This window comes from Xenopus laevis, chromosome 4S (assembly GCF_017654675.1).
Source record: "Xenopus laevis strain J_2021 chromosome 4S, Xenopus_laevis_v10.1, whole genome shotgun sequence".
NCBI lineage: Eukaryota > Metazoa > Chordata > Amphibia > Anura > Pipidae > Xenopus > Xenopus laevis.
The window spans coordinates 12,790,853-12,810,655 of NC_054378.1; positions in this window are offsets into that span (position 1 = coordinate 12,790,853).

Sequence of the window (19,803 nt, forward strand, 5' to 3'; positions counted from 1 at the left end):
TATCCTCCTTCCAGGTGTGACGGATAAAAGGAATGCGGGCCGGTGCATACTCAGTTCTGCACAAATATAGCACTCAACCTAATTGTCGTATTTATACCTAGAGCAGCCGCTGCACGGGCTTGTGCTGTGAGATGATCAGCTAAAGGCAATGGCAAATGGGAAGGTTGTGAGCGGTTTGTCACCCATACAATTTCCAGCTCCACCTACAGGTGACAAACTTCTCAATTTCCCCTCTGGTACAAGGATGGCATGGAAGGGGTTCTTTGACTGCACTTGAGGTGGGCCAAGTCCAATCACCATGTGTTTTTACCCATTGAGAAGTGTTTTTCCCATGATTCCAGTATAATTACAGTATTCAGAGTGAGAGGGACTTGGGTGCTTTATTCTTCCACTATAACTAATTGAAGCAGTTGCTGTTGGAACCATTGAGCAGCAACTTGGTTTAAAGGTTGTGGTTCTCCTGTGTTGGAGTTAAGAGTTGGACATCGGCACCAAATACAACTATACGGGAATACACTGAGCATGTGTGGTCACAAGTACCTGTGATAAATGGTCATGGCCAATCAAAACTAGCCTTGCTGTTGTAGATGGCCCCTGTAGACTTTAAGGATTTCTTTATCCATAAACAGTATTTATCCCCATTTGCATCTTTGTCAACTGAAAATACAAAAAGCAAGGGGCCTTAGTCCACTTTGATCATGCATAAATATGGACCTATCATGTTCTGGACTAGTCAGTGCAATGGCCACCCTGGAGACTTGAGTGGGTGAACCCGCATATGTTCTTAAAAACATGCTAAGCACATCCTAACCTGCTGGCAGTCTCAGACTGGAAAGCAAGAACTGGCCCTAATTCTGCAACAGAAGAACAGTATTCAAGACCAACAAGTAACTGTAACTGGACCCTACTTGTTCCTCATTACCGACCAGACTCCCACCCTGCCCAGAATTCCTGTCACCCATCATCAGGCTGCTCCCCCCCCCACCAACCAAAATTGGACAGCCCAAACACTGTACCAGCACCTTGCTTTCATTGCTGTACTCCTAAATTTGGCTCGTAAAATATTCATGATCCCCATCCTAGAGTGTGCTTACACAAGCGCTGACTGGCACCTATTTCTGGAAACAGAAATTGAACTCTCCTATTTAGTGCTGCCCGCATGCTGCTTGTTTTATTGATGCATCTGGGAGCTTCCCTTTCATCTGCTGCTTACATTATACCGACGTAGCACTGCTTTATTGCATTTAAATAAAGGTGCACTGGTGTGTTTATACAACTTCTTGCACCCTCAATATCCTTAAGGGGGTTCTACGTGTGCACGTGTTCATATTCTGATACCTTTAAAGGGAAACCGGCCATTGATGGTCACTTTTCTCCTACTAATTAAGATTTAATATTATTGCCTTGCTAAGATTTCTTAATCAAGTCACTCGATTCCACCAAGTCCCAAAAATCTCACACCGGAGGCTTTAATGTTCTTGGATCACTGTGATGTCAATGCTCTATTACAGAGAGAGCTGTGATTTGGACCATCAAGCATGGCAGAACTGCTGAGTAGGAGATAACCTATAGTACGGGACAGCAGCGCTCAGTGCCAGGGAGTTGCTATAAAGCTATTGAGCCACATGGACATTAGTGAGGTTGGGCACTGATCAGGTCAGGCTCACAGTGCCAATTCATGCCACAGGGGTTCAGTTGGGTTGAGGTCAGGGCTCTATCACTCCCACCTTAGTAAACCCATTCTGTGGACCTGGCTTGGTGCATGTGGGCATGATTGTGCCCAAACACCGTTGACATAAGGAAGCGCAGCATTGTCAGGAATGTACACTGCAGCCATAAGATTTGCTTTCAATGGAACCAGGGGCCCAAACCATTGAAAAATATCCAGACCATTATTCCACCTCTACCAATGGCATTAGCATGCAATGGTCTCCTGGCATCTGCCAAACCCAGGCTTGTCCATCAGCCTGGCAGATGATAAAATGCCATTTCTCACTCCAGAGGACGTTTCCACTGCTCCAGAGTCCCATATTGATTCCCTTTGCATCACTCCAGCCAACGCTTGTCATTGCACATGGCCATTGTAGGTTTGTCTGCCTTAAAAAAACCCTCATGCACCCTACGGATAGTTCTTGTGTCTGCATTGCTTCTGGGGACAAGGCAGAATGTCGGAATGCTTCTGGCCATATTGTACATCAGCAACCCCATTCTTATGATATACAGTATATGATGTATAGGTGTAGAGTGGAACTGCCCCTTTCAAGGGCAATTGCTTCAATGGGGCAGCAAGTATAAATGCAGGGTCGTAGCTGCAAGCTTGGGCATGGGCATGGGGTGTATACTGGTCAGTGCATATTCTATTCTAGAAATGGCTCTTCTTCCATAACTACTGCCCTAACTGCCCTACCAACCTATGGACACAGCTGGGCATGCCTACTCAATGTTACATGTCAGAGACAATGTATCTCGCCAATAAAGTCGATTTTGCCCTAATCTGCAGAGGTGGGCTCCTGATGCTATAAAGGAACCCAATGAGATCATTTAACAAGCCATCTTTCCTGGAGAAACCATTAATTATCTTGTTAAGGGGCTACGTTTCCAAGGCTGCGGCATTGACTTCCCCATTGATTTGCACCGTATTGCTAGCACCGAGATGACTTTCCCAAGTAGACTAATCTGCCAATCACAACTGGGAGACGCGTTCAGCAAAGCTGGCGATGGAGTCTTATTCTGCTACATAATAGATGGCTTTAAAGGGCCAGTAATGTATTTTTAAAATCATTTCAGGGGTGAGCCATGTTAGACATATGAATTATCCAAAGGACCATTGAAACTATTTCATTAAAAGAGCCAACAAGGATATTATCTCATATAATATTAGGTTTAGTACTTTCAGTGTCTGCGTAGGGTTCCTCAACGTTCTCCTAAGGTCCAAAACCATAACATAACTGGCCCTAGTGTGTTTGTGTGACTGTAGTAGGGACCTTAGATTGTAAGCTCCACTAGGGCAGGGACTGACGGGAATGATGTATAATCTTTATAAAGTTCTGCAGAATTTAGTTATATAACAAGGACCTGTTGGACCAAGGGAAGTTCTGCTGGTGCCACCATGCTACAGGAAGGTCCTGCTGAACTGCTGTTTGTTCTCCTAGCGGTATAAGTGCTCCGTATTGAATGAGTGGCCGAGGCCAATCAATGGCTCTTACCTTGAACAATCCCATAACCAGCGGGATGTGAGTGCCGAAGGCTCGAAACCGGGCCCTTCCCCTTGTGCCAAACATCGGCTGAAAGGTTTTGCCTTCCACACGCTCAGCTGTTGGCCCGATCCATGTGAAGGAGAAACAGAACAGAAACACAAACATCTTGGGTTTAACCCAACAACAACCAGAAAGGTTTTAAATAATAAATGGAAACAGACCCTGCAAGTTCTGAGGGGCCCAGGAGGTGTAGGGGGCCCAAAATTGGTTTGTTGGGGGCCTAGTAACTCCATGTGACACCAACTATTCTTTGCAATTGATTTATTGGGTGTTTATGAAACAACAGAGATTGGTTATGTTATGGTAATATATGCAGTTTAATTATTGGACCTGTTATCCAGAATGCTTGGGACCTGGTGGTTTCCAGATAAGGGATCTTTCCATAATTCGGATCTTCATACCTTAGGTTTGCTAGAAAATCTTGTAAACATTAAATAAACGCAATAGGCTTTTATTTAGTTCAGGGTCGGACTCAGCCAGCGGGGCACCTGGGGAAAAAAACGGTGGACCCACACCTGCACTCCCTTTCCGTTCGTGCTGCTGTGGCGGTAAAACTTGCGCATGGGGAGGGGGCGTCGTTGATGGCAGTGGCACAGAGTTGTTTACGCCTGGGGGGCCCGGGGGATGGTGTGGGGGGCATCTGAGGCTGAAGGCCTGGTGGACCATGGGCCCCCCAGTCCAACACTGTCTTAGTTGGGATCAAATACAAGCTACTGTTTTATTATTACAGAGAAAAAGGAAATCATTTTTAAAAAATTGGATAAAATGGAGTCTATGGGAGACAGCCTTTCCGAAATTCGGAGCTTGGATAACGGGTTTCCGGATAACGAATCCCATACCTGTATATAGAACAGAACACATACAAGCTCACCAGAACATGGGCACAGCGTTATTCAGTACAAGCAGTTTATTGAGCCAGACAGAAGACTGGCACAGAACCAAAGTAACGTGGGTACAAAATAGTACAGGTGGCACAGAAACAACTGCCATGTAGAATACAGGGAAAGGCAGTATTAAAAGGGACATAAACAATGCTCCAAAACGTTGCTGGACTATGACTCCCAGCATGCTCCATTATACTCAGTGCTGGTAGTCTACAAACATTAGGCATTTATAAGTACATTTCTTTTGGGACTGAATACCTAAACAATGTCCAGATCTGGCAATTGGTCAACCCCACTGTATAGGGTTCTAGGGTGGAGAGGTGGCTATTAATTTTTCGATTATCCTTAAAGGGGTGGTTCACCTTTAAGTTAAGTTTTAGTATATTATAGAGTGGGCGATTCTTTTTTTTTTTTTTTTTTGTAATTTATAGTTTTTTTTAACAAGTTTTCTGAGACATGACTTAAAGGAGAAGTAAAGCTATCGAAGCAGTTTATTGCCAATAGATGAACCACAATAGTGCAAGCCATAACACTATATTTATTCTGCAGAATGCTTTACCATACCTGAGTAAACAGCTCTAGAAGCTCTGGTTGTTTAGGATAGCAGCTGCCATATTAGCTTGGTGTGACATCACTGCCTGAGTCTCTCCCTGCTCACTCATAGCTCTGGGCTCAGATTACAGCAGGGAGGGGAAAAGGGAGGGGGAGAGGGAGAGAGGAACAAACTGAGCATGCTCAAGCCCTAGCCCTGGAGCTTTATGCTGAAAACAGGAAGTCTGATACAGTCCAAGTCCATGTGTACACAATAAAAGGAAAGAAATGTGTTTCTTTTGACAGAGGACTCAGCATTACTTTGAGGGTTTACTGGTGTATTTATATAGACCTTTCTGATAAAGCTCACTTAATTTTAGCCTTTCCTTCTCCTTTAATAAAGACAGGTAGTAGTAAAGATGGTAGAAGAAAAAAAAGAAAGAAATAGAAAGGCATCAGCAGTTGTAATACACTGTAGCAGTAATTGCATATAATATATATCATAGATTTTTCCAATAATGGGGGGGGGGGGGAGAGGATTTTAATGTTCTCTTGGTTTCCATACGAGGATTGAGTTGTTCTTTTTTTAATCGTATGTTGTTGCGTATCCCATTAATTCCCAGCTGGACCATACCTTTAGTTACCTTTCCAAATTATTTTGGATATAGGATATTCTTGTTTCCAACTGTCTGTTACTATTTACTCTCTTTACTATATCGTTGAGAAGAGTGGCTGATTCTAAGCAACTTTTCGATTGGTCTTCATTATTTATTTATTGTTTTTGTAGTTTTAGAATTGCTTTTATTTCATCTGACTTTTTCCAGCTTTCAAATGGGGTCACTGACCTCATCTAAAAAAAAACAAATGCTCTGTAAGGCTACAAATTTTTTGTTTTGGCTACTTTTTATTACTCATCTTTTTATTCAGGCTTTTCCGATTCATAGTCCAGTCTCTTATTTAAATCAATGCATGGTTGCTAGGGTAATTTGGACCCTAGCAACCCGGTTGCTTAAATTTCAAACTGGAGAGCTGCTGAATAGAAAGCCAAATAACTAAAAAAAAAACACACAAGTGATAACAAAATTAGGATCCACTATTTTGGGTTCGGCCGAACCCCCGAATCCTTTGTGAAAGATTCGGCCGAATACCGAACCGAATCCTAATTTGCATATGCAAATTAGGGATGGGAAGCGGAAAGCATTTTTTACTTCCTTGTTTTTTGACAAAAAGTCACACAATTTTCCTCACGCCCCTAATATGCATATGCAAATTAGGATTCGGATTTGGTTCGGCCAGGCAGAAGGATTCGGCCGAATCTGAATCCTGCTGAAAAAAGCCGAATCCCTAACCAAATCCTGGATTCGGATTCATCAAAAAAAATAAAAACCAATTGCAAATTGTCTCAGAATATCCCTCTCTACATTATACGAACAGTCAATTTAAAGATGAACAACCCCTTTTAACCTGTAACTGAAACCCGTATAGCAAAATAACCCGGATTGTTATCCTCCCCTGTATTGGGCAGTGTGACGGAACTCATTGGATCATTCCATTCATCCGAGGGAGTTCCATATCACACTGGAGTGAGTATATCATTTATTTATCATCCTGAGCATCAAAACAGTGGAAAAGCCTATTCAAAAAAAAGCCTATCATTTATTTACAAAATCTCTAAATCAGGGCTAAGTTCATGTATAATTTAAAGGGAAACAAGTGCTATATATAATTCATAGTGTAATATCATTGACTTCATATATATATATATATATATATATATATATATATATATATATATATATATATATATATATATATATATATATATATATATATATATACCAAAGATGTTTGCAGTCAATGAATGAATGCTTCCTGCGCATTGGTTGCTATGGGATACTAGACCTAATGGCAATATTAGAATAAAGTAGTGCAGTGCGTGTGAATAGGTTGTTTCAGCGCTTTGGCTTAATTAATACAGTGTGGGGCATAGAAATCCCATTGGCACGTAATGGCAGATTGGTCTGTGGGTGTCAGAAGTGCCAATAAGGTGCTTTAAGTGAGGCCTCCTGGTGAAATAATGGGATATATTCTCCGCAAGTTCTCCAGCTGATTCTACTCGGTAACAAAAAAGGTAGCAAGCAGAGGCCGAGATTATTGTGCATGAAAATACTAATTTATCAGGGGCCCCAACAACGCAGTGCTACCCATAATCCTCCACTTTCTTTGACCCATGCCCACTCCTCTGCCCTATACAGAAGGTGACAGGGAGCAGAGAGTTCATACAACTGACTGACCTAATTAAATCTCAGGCCCCTTATCATAGGGCCACATCTAACACACTGTGTGACCGGGGTTTATGCAATTGCCATTGTAGCTCTGGAATATTTAGGAGACCCTTTTAAGATCCATCATGGGACGTTCAGCATTTACCAGTCTTCCCGGATGAAGTGACGCTGGCGCTAATCTGTGTTGTGCAGCCTTGAACTTGAATAAACCTGCCCTGCGCTCCATGGGATTTCTTCTTTCTATTCTGCTATAATAGCCATGTGTCGATTAAATGCCATTCATTTAGATTTACCTACAGTATATCTGCTATTAAAATGTTAATTAATTGCCTTGTTAAGTACAAGTTCTTTTTTAAGACATGCAAGGAATATCTATGGCTGCTGCTCCATTCTCTAGCCAGTAGCTCATAGTTCTAGATGCCTACAGTGCCCAATCCCTGTTCCATAACTGTATTTCTCTGTACAGACTATGAGCAAACTTAGGAGGCTGTTCCTGCTGAATTATGCTTAGTACAGGGGAATACCTATGCTGCCATAGTTTTATGGGATCTCTCTGTACAGACTATGAGCAAACTTAGGGACTGTTCCTGCTGAATTGTGCTTAGTACAGGGAAATAACTAATAACATACTCCACAGTGCTGTACACAGGTTCTATCTCATTCCCATAGGTCCAATGGGATGACTAATTTTTTTATGGATCGTATGAGCTCTATTTATATCTATCCGCCCCTGTGTATACAAGTTGATGTTTGCACAGTATGTGTCGGGAATATGTTGTTTAGACTGCTGCTCCATTCTCTAGCCAGTAGCTCATAGTTCTAGATGCCTACAGTGCCCAATCCCTGTTCCATAACTGTATTTCTCTGTACAGACTATGAGCAAACTTAGGGGGATGTTCCTGCTGAATTGTGCTTAGTATAGGGGAATACCTATGCTGCCATAGTTTTATGGTATGTCCCTGTACAGGCTATGAGCAAACTTAGGGGGCTGTTTCTGCTGAATTTTATTTAGTAGGGGACCCTGGGTAACAGGGCTGCCTTCAGTAAAAATAGAGCTCCACTACGAAGTAAGCAGGGCCCTCACCAAGTGGGGCCCCAGTTATTAACCTATTCGTCCCCTGGGCAAAAGTACAATGGGGCCTCAACTTGACCAACCCCAGCCACGCCCATTATACTAAAGCCCCACCCACAATCTGCCCAAACCCAGTCACTCTTCTGCAATTCCCTTTATTTCTGATATACTTCCCCTACATCCCACTGATTGCAGCTCTGTCAGACCTGATTTTCACTACAGGTTATTAGCAAACTAATGGGGCTATTCCTGAATTGTGATTAGTACAGGGGAATACCTATGCTGGAATTAGGGTTGCCACCTTTTCTGGAAAAAAAATACCGGCCTTCCTATATATTTATCTTTTTCCCCTATTAATAACATTGGGATCAACCATCATTCAACCAGTAAAATACCGGCCAGGTGGCAACCCTAACGAATAGAATCATGTTCTCAGCTTGTCAGGGCAAAGCCCCGAAAGGCTCATCCTTTCCTTGGTTTCCAATATGGGAGGGATAGAGTGCGTCCAGTAATGATGAGAGGGCTTTGTGTGCCGCTCTATCGGAAGCCCTGACTGTCACATCTCATGTTTTATTCTCTCAGTTTAGAGCTGTCATTGTTCATTCTGGAATTTGAGTTTCTTCCCTCTCATTTTTTTTCACTCTCTCGTGCTACAACGCTGCCTTGTCTTCTTCAAAGAGAGCGCCTGGAATAATCTGTGATTAAATGCAAGATGGGCGTCCCTCATTATGAAAAGGGCCAACTTGGGTTTATTAGTGAGTATGGGGAACAGGAAAGATCTATCGTTCTTGAAAGGGAACTGATACTGTATCTCTCATGGTGTTTCATAACCTTATTTATGTCAGTTATATTACCGTCACGTGCTGACTGTCGAACAGCCATGCTTTTCCTTAAATATTCAGACCCTAGACTGATAGTAAGGGGCGCTGCTGTTTTATCACTGGCTTGTGGGAGAGGGAAAAGCCTACTCGGCTCACGGCCGGCACAAAAGAGGAATATTGTAATAAAACTGTGGTTGTCAAGAGCAGAGAGATGTTCAACAAGAGCAGGTAGAAGATATCAGGTTTACTGGTGACATCAAACAGGAACGACCTTTTTTAGCTGCATTGAAGAGGGGGCCCAAAAGAAAATAATATAGATGGGAAAAGAGAGTCCATCGGGAGTAGAAGAGGATATCATTAAACAGTGGTTCTCAAGGAAAGAGAGAGATGTTTAATAGGAGAAGGTAGAAGAGATTAGGTTGATTAGAGACATCAAACAGGTACAACCTTTTTCTGCTGCATCCTAATACTGATCCAAGAGAGGCCAAAAAAGTCCATTGCGAGTAGCAGACACTCTCCCTGAGTGTTATTTAAGGGCAAATTTACTAAGCGGCGAAAATTCGCCAGCAACGGCTTCGCAGGCAGCGCAACAATTCACCAGGTGAAAATTTGCTCAGGCAACGCTAATTCACTAACATGCGAAGTTGCGTCTAGGGCACCGAACGCTGGCGAAATTGTGCTAGCGTTTATTCGGCAAGCAGAGTGAAGTTGCGCTAGCGATGGCTAATTTGCATACGGCGGGAAGTTAAAGTACAATGGACGCATATGTTGCAGCAAATACATTACACTACACAAGCTGGGAAACCTTACAATAAAATAGAGTTGTTATATTGCCCTATACATGTGCCCACTGTATAGTTTATGTGCCATATGTTAGGAAATGTAGGGGGAAGACGGTTACCCCAAAACATTTTTACGCTCTTTTGCAGCCTATCACCCTGAAAAAAGTTTTTTGGAAAAAAATTCAACTTAGCAAAGGCAAGTCTGGGGCAAGAGGTAACATTCAGTAAAATCTGCATCTTAGTGAATTTGCGCAGTTACGTTTCTTCGCCAGAGGGCAACTTCATCTGCCGATTGAGTGCGAATGAGCACCAGCATCAGTCTCTTTCGCTAGCGAAGTTACGCCTGCGCCCGTTAGTAAATTGGCGAAGTACCAAAATGAAGTCAAGCTGGCGAATGAGATTTGGCAAAAATGCCTATTTTCTCATTTACATTCTCCAGGAAGCTTTGCCTTAGTCAATAGTAATGAGCAACCCCAATAAGACATCTCCAAACCCAGACCCAATCCAACCTAACAGGTCATTTGTTATATCTGCACCCAACCCACCCTTCCAATAGGACCTGGGTTGAGCACTATTTTTGCTCTTCTTTCTATTGCTGGAACTATGGGTGATACAACTACGTTTTCATATATTGTAACCTTGTCATGCGCTAAGGGGCCCTTCACCAATGGTTCTCTTTCACGAAGGGCTTGAATCAAAAAAGAACAACTGGTCATAAAGAAACAGAGCAGGGGTAACGTCAACCCAGAGGGATCAAAGCTGTAGTTCTCCTCTTGATCCCCAATCTTACACTCCTGGTCCTGTTTATCTGCAATGTTCATGTTTAGAGATACATTCAGAGCAAGATGTGAGCTCACCAGACTGATGATGGATTTATTGGCCTTCCAGAACCGCCAAGTTGCCATTCTAATTACATACACAGGAATTAGAGGAGAGGGAAAGGCTCAATACGGATCGTTTCTGCTTCGTTAGGCTTGTATGGACGGATTGCTTTCTATCTCACCTTGCTGCCACTTTGATGGGTTCCTGATTAGCTCATTAGCTGAAAAATAAATGTTGACCAAGAAGACGACCAGCTTCAGGAATCGCAGTGCTCTTGTGTAAATAGGGATATTTTATTGGTGGTTCACATCTGCCTGAGGCGACATCTTCTGCAATCAACTAAGTACCCTAAAAATAAACTAATAATGCTGCTCAGCTCTCAGTTAATCACATGTGCTTCAAGCCAGAAAAATAGATGCCCTGTTCCCCATAATTCCCCATAGAGTGCAGTATGATTAACAGTATGTGCACTGTTGGATGTGCCATCAGAGAACAGTAGGGGGTTATCTGCAAATATTGTAACTGGGTCCTTTGGCCTTAAGGGGCCCCACTGTCATACTAAATTGCCTCTTTCCACTAGAGAGAGAAATGCAGTGCATTTGCCAATGCCACATGAAAGACTTGACATCTACAAGTAGAGAAGTTAGTGACATACCACTTTGGGAGTGATTTTCTAGTGTAAGGCAAGTCTTGAGTTCCTTAAAGCAATCACAATGTCCCTCACTCTGACTAGATTTATGGAATGACCATTCATTTATAACACATGACCTCTGACCATTTGGGTAATTGTATAATTAGAAGTTTGGAGAGTGTTGCTCTTGTAGATGCGACACCCTTGATACATGTATGACTTCGTAGCCCCCCCCTCAGCCACTTCTATTTCAAAGAACTAGTGGTTTCACCAGGGATATGGATTAGGACTCAAGATAAAGTCAAGGTAATCTACTTTTCTGTCATTTGAATGGACTGGAAGAATATTGCTGCATTGCCAATAATGGAGAACTGCATATCTAGCCATTGTCAGCCACTCTATCGACCATGCTTTATTGGAGAGACAGATGTTGCCTTTTTGTTGTTTTCCCAAGTAAATTTGTATTAGGAAACCCTTTTTCCCATTGCAGACCCATTACATGGTGTCCTACCTAATAACTATGGCGTTGCCCCAGGTCTTCTGATTGGGACTCCTGTGATTTCAGCAGACAGGGCCAGACTAGCCCATAGGGCTACCATGGAAAATCCTAGTGGGCCCTGGGCTGCTCTGTTGTACCTAATACCCCTGATATCAGCTGCCTTGGTCTCTCTGAGCCCCCCATTCCTTTTCGCATGTGCAGGCAAAGCCAGGAACGTCACTTACCACCGAAAACTGAGGACCTCACCCACAGTGGATGCCAGATTTGCACACTGGGTCTTACATATTTACTAGGGGCCCCTTGTGTCTAGCTTCTCTGATGGGCAATTGAAATACCAGTCCATCACTGTCAACATGGAATATACCTTAGCGCTTGTCTGTGAGATCCAGCCCATGAGTTGGACAGTAATGTGGTTAATTTGTGTCATCGCTAAGTGTGCTGTGAAAATGATCACACATTCATCTAACAGTGGGTATAATTGTGCTATGCTTTGTTGTGGGCTTGTGCCCTACATTTTGGTTTTACTGGGCCAAAGACGTTTAGCTTTTAGTGTCTTAGCAACGCCAATGTAGCTTTGGCAGTTTCAGCTTGTCATAAGACACTAAGGAGAACAGCAGTCCCAATTCCTACACATGTAGGGGACAGCCTCAAGGACATTTCTGTACATTGCTCCATTTATTTCCCAACATACAGTCCTGACAGGTTCCCCATTCCCAAATGATGAAGAATTCCAATAACATCCTCTCACCATGTTTCACTGCGGTAATGATGTCCTATGGGTGATGGGGTAGGTTTGTACCAAATTGAACATCTCACTGTCAAGCAACAAATGAAGTCTTAGCTTTATGGTGCTATGGGGCTTTCCTAATGACAGGAAGGTGTCCGCAATTAAAAACTATATTGGAAGTTCTAATCTCTTTAGGATTTCCTGGACTCACAGAGGTTGTAAGGTCTGTTCCCCCTATTTTTGGGTTCTGCTTGTAAACCCAAATGACATTTGGGTTGGGCTTTCTTGAGTAATGGTTCCCTTGTGAACCCAGACAAGATTTGGGTTTTGTTTTCTTGAGCAATGGTTTCCTTGTGAGTCAAGATAAGATTTGGGTTGGGCTTTCTTGAGTAATGATTCCCTTGTAAGTCAAGATGCAATCTGGGTTGAGCTTTCTTGACTAATGGTTCCCTACTGGTTGTCCCAACACAGGCCACGTCTATCGTTCCCTTGTGACCACAGATGAGCTATGGGTGGGGCTTTCTTACGTAATGGTTCCCTTGTGAGACCAGATGATATTTGGGTTGGGTTTTCTTCAGTAACGGTTCTCTTGTGAGCCCAGATAAGATTTGGGTTGGGTTTTTTTTCAGTAATGATTCTCCTGTGAGCCCAGATAAGATTTGGGTTTTGTTTTCTTGAGCAATGGTTCACTTGTGATTGAAGATGAGATTTGGGTTGGGCTTTCTTGAGTAATGATTCCCTTGTAAGTCAAGATGCAATCTGGGTTGGGCTTTCTTGACTACGATCCCTACTGGTTGTCCCCAACACAGGCCTAGTCTATGGTTCCCTTGTGACCACAGATGAGATTTGCATCGGGTGTTCTTGAGTAAGGGTTCCTTTTTGAGTCAAGATGATATTTAGATCTGACTTTCTGAAAATAATGGTGCCTCTGTGAGCCCAGATGAGATTTAAGTTTGGCTTTCCTTATTAATGGTTCCCTTGTGAGTCAAGATGCAATTTGGTTTGGTCTTTCTTCAGTTATGGTTCCTTTGTGAGTCAAGATGAGATTTGGGTCCGGCTTTCTTGATTAATGGTGCCCATGTGAGCCCAGATGAGATTTAAGTTTGGCTTAAGATGCTATTTGGGTTGGGCTTTCTTCACTAATGGTTCCCTACTTGTTGCCCCCAGCACAGGCCAAATCTATGGGAGTAACTTGAAGTAGTTGTTATAATAATGGTCAGTGGCCATGTCAATGGCTTAGCTCCCAAAGCAAAGAATTTTAAGCCCAGCTGTTGGTCCCCTTAAAATGTTTTGGAATATATTCAACTCTCTCTTGAAACTATTTTAGGGGGCTGTTCATACATCCGATACAAATAATGTTCATATTAGTAATATTACATGTCATATAGAAGAACATATAACAAAAGGCATCATGACTGTCCCCTTAAAAAGTAACATCAGGCTCAAAATGTCAATCTTTAGACCTGTTAAGGTTGTTCCACAGCATACAGAGATCATTAGAGGGTTGGCCAATCATAAAACATAAAGACCTACCTGTCAGTGGAATAAAAAATAGAGGTGAAAGTTATGTGGAATGCCATCAGGGGGGCATTGAGCAACAGACAAGGACCACAGGAATGGAGAAGCCGTGGTAAAAGGCAGCAAGAGAAGCAAACTACAGCACATACAATTAGTTAACTAGGAATTAATGGTAAATGAAATAGTTATAGTGAATATGAATGATAGGGCTAGGGTGGAGTATTGGTTTCTAATGCCCATAAATGATACCCTATCACCAATATGTGGCACATCATAAGTGGTCCCTTTACTCTGTTATTATCTGCTTTGCCTTTTAACATAGTCAGCAATATTATAATAATGGAACAGACAGTGCCTTCATATAAGTTCCTTTGCCCTCAATTACCAGATAAAAGGGACTCCTTGTAGTCAGTTACACACTCCCAGCTCATATCTCCAGTCTATTTTGAAAGTCCCTTTACGCATCAAACTATAATAAAACTGTATGGATATTTTTTTTGGCAGCCAATTGAGAAGGCAGAGATTAGCATTAAGTCCCATCAGAGGAACTGACTGAGCCCCACTGCTTTCCAGTGGTTTGAAGGACTGGCTCCAAAGTTCTACTGGATTTTTTTTACATGAATTCCCGCTATTCACCCCCTCCCTGCTGTATGTTTGCTGATCCAGTTGCATGATCAATGGCGTTACCCAAGGAAATAGCATATTCTTGACTTCCACTGTATCTAACGAGTCTCAGGGGGGATCCAGACCCAGGCGTTCCACTCATGTGATTCTAATGCATTTCACAGCAAGGGGGTTGCTTGGGGGCTTCAGAGAAAGACCCAAAGAAGGATAAAATAATATGTTCTTCCTATGTACAACCCACCATGCAACAGCAAGCAAGGTCCATGCATTGCTTATATATGTTAAGAAGAAGGAAAAACTACACTATCAATGACTTTGGCAGATAACGAGGATACTAGTCGGTGGATTTGTAACCTAGAGGTCATCTACTGTCCAAGTGTAGCACCATGATGAATATGTTGATATACACAGATATATCTCTACATTCCCCCCTGCCCACCTATTAACCCTTCTCACCCACTGTTGGTGTTGTGTATTTTCTCCTACTCCAGCCGCGCTTTTTAATTGGCTCTGGCTCAGGATACATTTCTTTCTATTACAAATTGGCCAATTAGCAGAGTCAAGCAGCACCGGGCTGTTAGTGGAGGGTTCCCTGATGGTTGAATCTGATAGATAAACAGCAAATAGACATGGGTGTACAGTGGGGGAATGTTAGTTTGTATATTGGAATGTATGATAAAAAAAGGCATCTAAATGTTCTCACCATCCATTGGACATTTATCTATTTCTCTGTTTCCATATATGTATGGGGTGCTACAGTACATATTTGTATGCCATTTTACTTAGCCTTGGTGCCCCTATCCATAGTTAGTTCTTCTACTAGTCTGTAGGGCACAGAGCACCTTGAGCAGACACTAAGTACTGGGCATCTTGCATATGTGTTGGAACTGAGGGAGCCAAAATAATTACACCTGGTTCTGGTGGGGTCAGTAATGTTTACACCTTGTTGAATGGGTTGTAGGAAAATGATTTCCACTGCAATGATCTTGGCATCCTGAATGATGCCATTGGTGTGGTGGTCCCAACTATAACCTGCCAACTTTAGTAGGTAGAGTCTCCAGGCACCAGTGCCTTGTGCACTCCATTCTAGAAGCAACGTAGAGTTATTTTTAAGGGTGCTGATAGGGACAATGTGCAAGGGGAGGAAGACTAGAAATATTGGGGTTGGAGGGCTGCCGATGTTTCTGTCTAGCAATGGGCATGCTTGACTTTTGTCCAAGTCAGTCAATAACTGGACTGAAGAAGGCACATTGACCTTTAAGAATGTTCCTCCAGCTTTACACAAGCCATAGGTCAGGTAGTCCCAGAAACAGGAACAGATTGAATATAATGACTATTACCCAGGGCTTACAAGGGGCAGCACATTTCCTAATGGCTACAGATGTTGTGCTATTTTTAAACAGAAAGGACATTGAGTCGCAGGGGAATATCCAGGTAACACACAGCGGTTTGAGCTCGGCATGCCATTTCCATGAAATACTGATATAAATAGCATGGTTACTGTTTGTCATTAAAGGAATTTATAAAAAGGTTAGAGAAGAATCCCCCAAAATGGTCCAGGAAAGACTCTATACCAAGAGCTTCACCCACTCATGCACAATGGAGTGTAAATACTGTCTGTTCTTGTAAATATCTGAATCTCTGGAGAATCTCTGTGCAGCTGTCTGCCATATCCAATGCATTTATGTCTAACGTATAGCAATGAGGCTGAATTGCGGATTCACCCCCCCCCCTTTGTAAATACATTTTGCCTTGTTAGAAGTAGGATCGGCGCCCCTAGGGTCTATGGTTGCTACTTGAGGGGGAGGGTGCTGTTGGATTTACCTGCTCTTTTATAACAAGCAAGTCATACTGCCCAAAGATGTAGAAATATCAATAAAACATTCAGGGTCTTATTTAGTGAGTGGTTAACAGGCTTTGCATCTAGTAGCACTGCCCAGCTTAGTATAACCTGCAACTGCAGAACTGGGGGGGGGGTCTGTCCATAAGAGCTGACAGCAGTGGGAATAATAGTCTCTGGGAAGGCAGTGTGACTGTGGGATAGCAGGTATAGTAGGGAGAGATGGTGCCTATAGTAACAGTGGATAATAGTCTCTGGGAAGGGAGTGTGACTGTTGGATAGCAGGTATAGTAGGGAGAGATGGTGTCTATAGTAACAGTGGGATAATAGTCTCTGGGAAGGGAGTGTGACTGTGGGATAACAGGTATAGTAGGGAGAGATGGTGTCTATAGTAACAGTGGGATAATAGTCTCTGGGAAGGGAGTGTGACTGTGGGATAGCAGGTATAGTAGGGAGAGATGGTGCCTATAGTAACAGTGGATAATAGTCTCTGGGAAGGGAGTGTGACTGTGGAATAGCAGGTATAGTAGGGAGAGATGGTGTCTATAGTAACAGTGGGATAATAGTCTCTGGGAAGCGAGTGTGACTGTGGGATAGCAGGTATAGTAGGGAGAGATGGTGCCTATAGTAACAGTGGATAATAGTCTCTGGGAAGGGAGTGTGACTGTGGGATAGCAGGTATAGTAGGGAGAGATGGTGTCTATAGTAACAGTGGGATAATAGTCTCTGGGAAGGGAGTGTGACTGTGGGATAGCAGGTATAGTAGTGAGAGATAGTGCCTATAGTAACAGTGGGATAATAGTCTCTGGGAAGCGAGTGTGACTGTGGGATAGCAGGTATAGTAGGGAGAGATGGTTTCTATAGTAACAGTGGATAATAGTCTCTAGGAAGGGAGTGTGACTGTGGGATAGCAGGTATAGTAGTGAGAGATGGTGCCTATAGTAACAGTTAGATAATAGTCTCTGGGAAGGGAGTGTGACTGTGGGATAGCAGGTATAGTAGGGAGAGATGGTGCCTATAGTAACAGTGGATAATAGTCTCTGGGAAGGGAGTATGACTGTGGGATAGCAGGTATAGTAGGGAGAGATGGTACCTTTAGTAACAGTGGATAATAGTCTCTGGGAAGGGAGTGTGACTGTGGGATAGCAGGTATAGTAGGGAGAGATGGTGTCTATAGTAACAGTGGATAATAGTCTCTGGGAAGGGAGTATGACTGTGGGATAGTCTCTGGGAAAGGTCTGTGGCTGCTTGAGAGCAGGGAGAGTTAGTGCTTATAGTACACTATCTCCCCTTACTATAGACACTACCCCACAACTACAGCCTGTTGCACTGAAACATTTTACCTTACCATATACACAATGGCCTGTGCATGTTCACACCCCTAGTCCCTCTTTTGTCTGGTCACCACCCTGGCTTTCTTACAGCATTCCCTTATATTGTAAAGCAAGTTGTTTGTGTGGCTTTTGAAGAAGAAGAAAGTGTCCCAGATTCACTCTTGGTTTCTGGGGCAGACTCAGCACAGTAATAAATCATCTCCACCAATGGTGCGTCCTTCATTTGCCTTAATGCAAGAGCACTGTAGCCCGCTCCATATATATATATATATATAGAGAGAGAGAGAGAGAGAGAGAGAGAGAGAGAGAGAGAGAGAGAGAGAGAGAGAGAGAGAGAGAGAGAAATATACTTTATTTCGACATGGTACAAAATCGACGTTTCGGCTCCCCTCTAGAGCCTTTATCAAGACCCGTTTCGGCTCTAGAGGGGAGCCGAAACGTTGATTTTATACCATGTCGAAATAAAGTATATTTTTATTCAAGTCCCAGGAGTGCGCTACCGTTCTTCTCTCTATATATATCTGGATCCCAGGTGCGGCACCCGGGCGGACCACGTAAGGGTTAACTAAGAGAGTGCGGATCTGCTTGGCTGATATATATATATATATATATATATATATATATATATATATATATATATATTTTTTTTATGTTCTGGCAAAGGCTGTTATTATCTACGACCCAGAGCACTGGCAGATTGAGTAAATCATGTTCTGCCAGAAAGAACAGAGGAATGAGTTTGTCAACTCTACTCACCAATATAATGCCCAGGGAAACTCATTGGTGATACTTGAGGTACAAGATGTGAGCCCTGAATGTAGAGGCAGGTGATTATATAGGAAGTATAGAAATCTCTATATTTCTATGACTATGAATGGAAGTGAAAATATATCAAAATTGCGCTGAGAATTTGCCTTCTGTTATGTTTACATCCCCTGAAAGGTTTAAATATGACGCCATTAGTTAATTTGTGAACAGAACATTCTCGTGTTGTATATTGACGCGTGAGTGGGAGGTGCCATATTGCTTCCCCTGAGACAACACAGAATGAGGGGTGAGTTTATTGTCTGAACAGAACATTCCTTTTCTGTATAGTTGTATTTATACCGATAGGTAGGAGCTGTTATAGTCACATGGACTTGGTGTATGGTGTTGTGGTCCAGTAAAGCCATGATCCCCAGTAGCAGAACCCCCAGAATTAATATTTCAGCTTATAAGCCATCCATATAAAGGTTTCTACTACTATTTACTGTTAAACACATGTGCTGTATACAGATGAAGAAGAGGCTCTTCCAGCCTAACCCCCAGAACAAGATGGACAGCCCCTATCCCACCAACACAGAAAATATCTAAAGAGCATCGATAATAGACAGATATAGGCAACTCAATACTTTAATTACATTCTGTTTTTAACAGCAGAAATATAGATAAATCTTTATATTTATATATATATATATATATATATATATGTATATATATACGTATATATATATATATATTCATGGGGCCGAGTTGATATAAATGGTTTAGCCCCAGGGTTAAGTTGTAAAAAACACATCAGGATTGCACTAAGGAATAATTAGATGGTGTTAAAAGGATGGAATATTTGCACTGTATTAGCAATTACCATGGTGACTGCTCTTCTCTCGGTGCCATCAAGGTAAGTGTCGTCTACTGGCACCCTGTCCAGACCTTTTGGTTTCTCCTTTCATCAGGGAGCCTTGCACTGGTCTGGGGCCAAAATACAGAAAATGATTACTCTACAGAAAAGACACATTGATCCTCCACCTTACAGGAGAACTAAAGCTTAACAAAGAATTAGAGTTGACATTGTTGACTTGTTTTGGGCAATTCCCTTTAGCAGTGAAGACCTGTGTCTCAATCAATACCCCCGTAGTGACTCCTTTTCACTGTCACTCACCTGAGCTTAGGGAATGACTCACAATCTACTGTATATATAGAATATAAAAGTCAGTCAGTTGATTTCCCACGCTCCCTAAGCTCAGCTTCCCAACAACAGCCTACAACAGCCAAGAACCCACTGAGCATGTGCAGTGCCACTGACACACAAAAGATACCTAACAAGATCCAAGATGCGGAGCTGCTGGGGCAAGTTTCAATGCCTGGATTATTTCTGTTAAAGAGCTATTGAACCTCTGAGCTGGTACAGTTGATT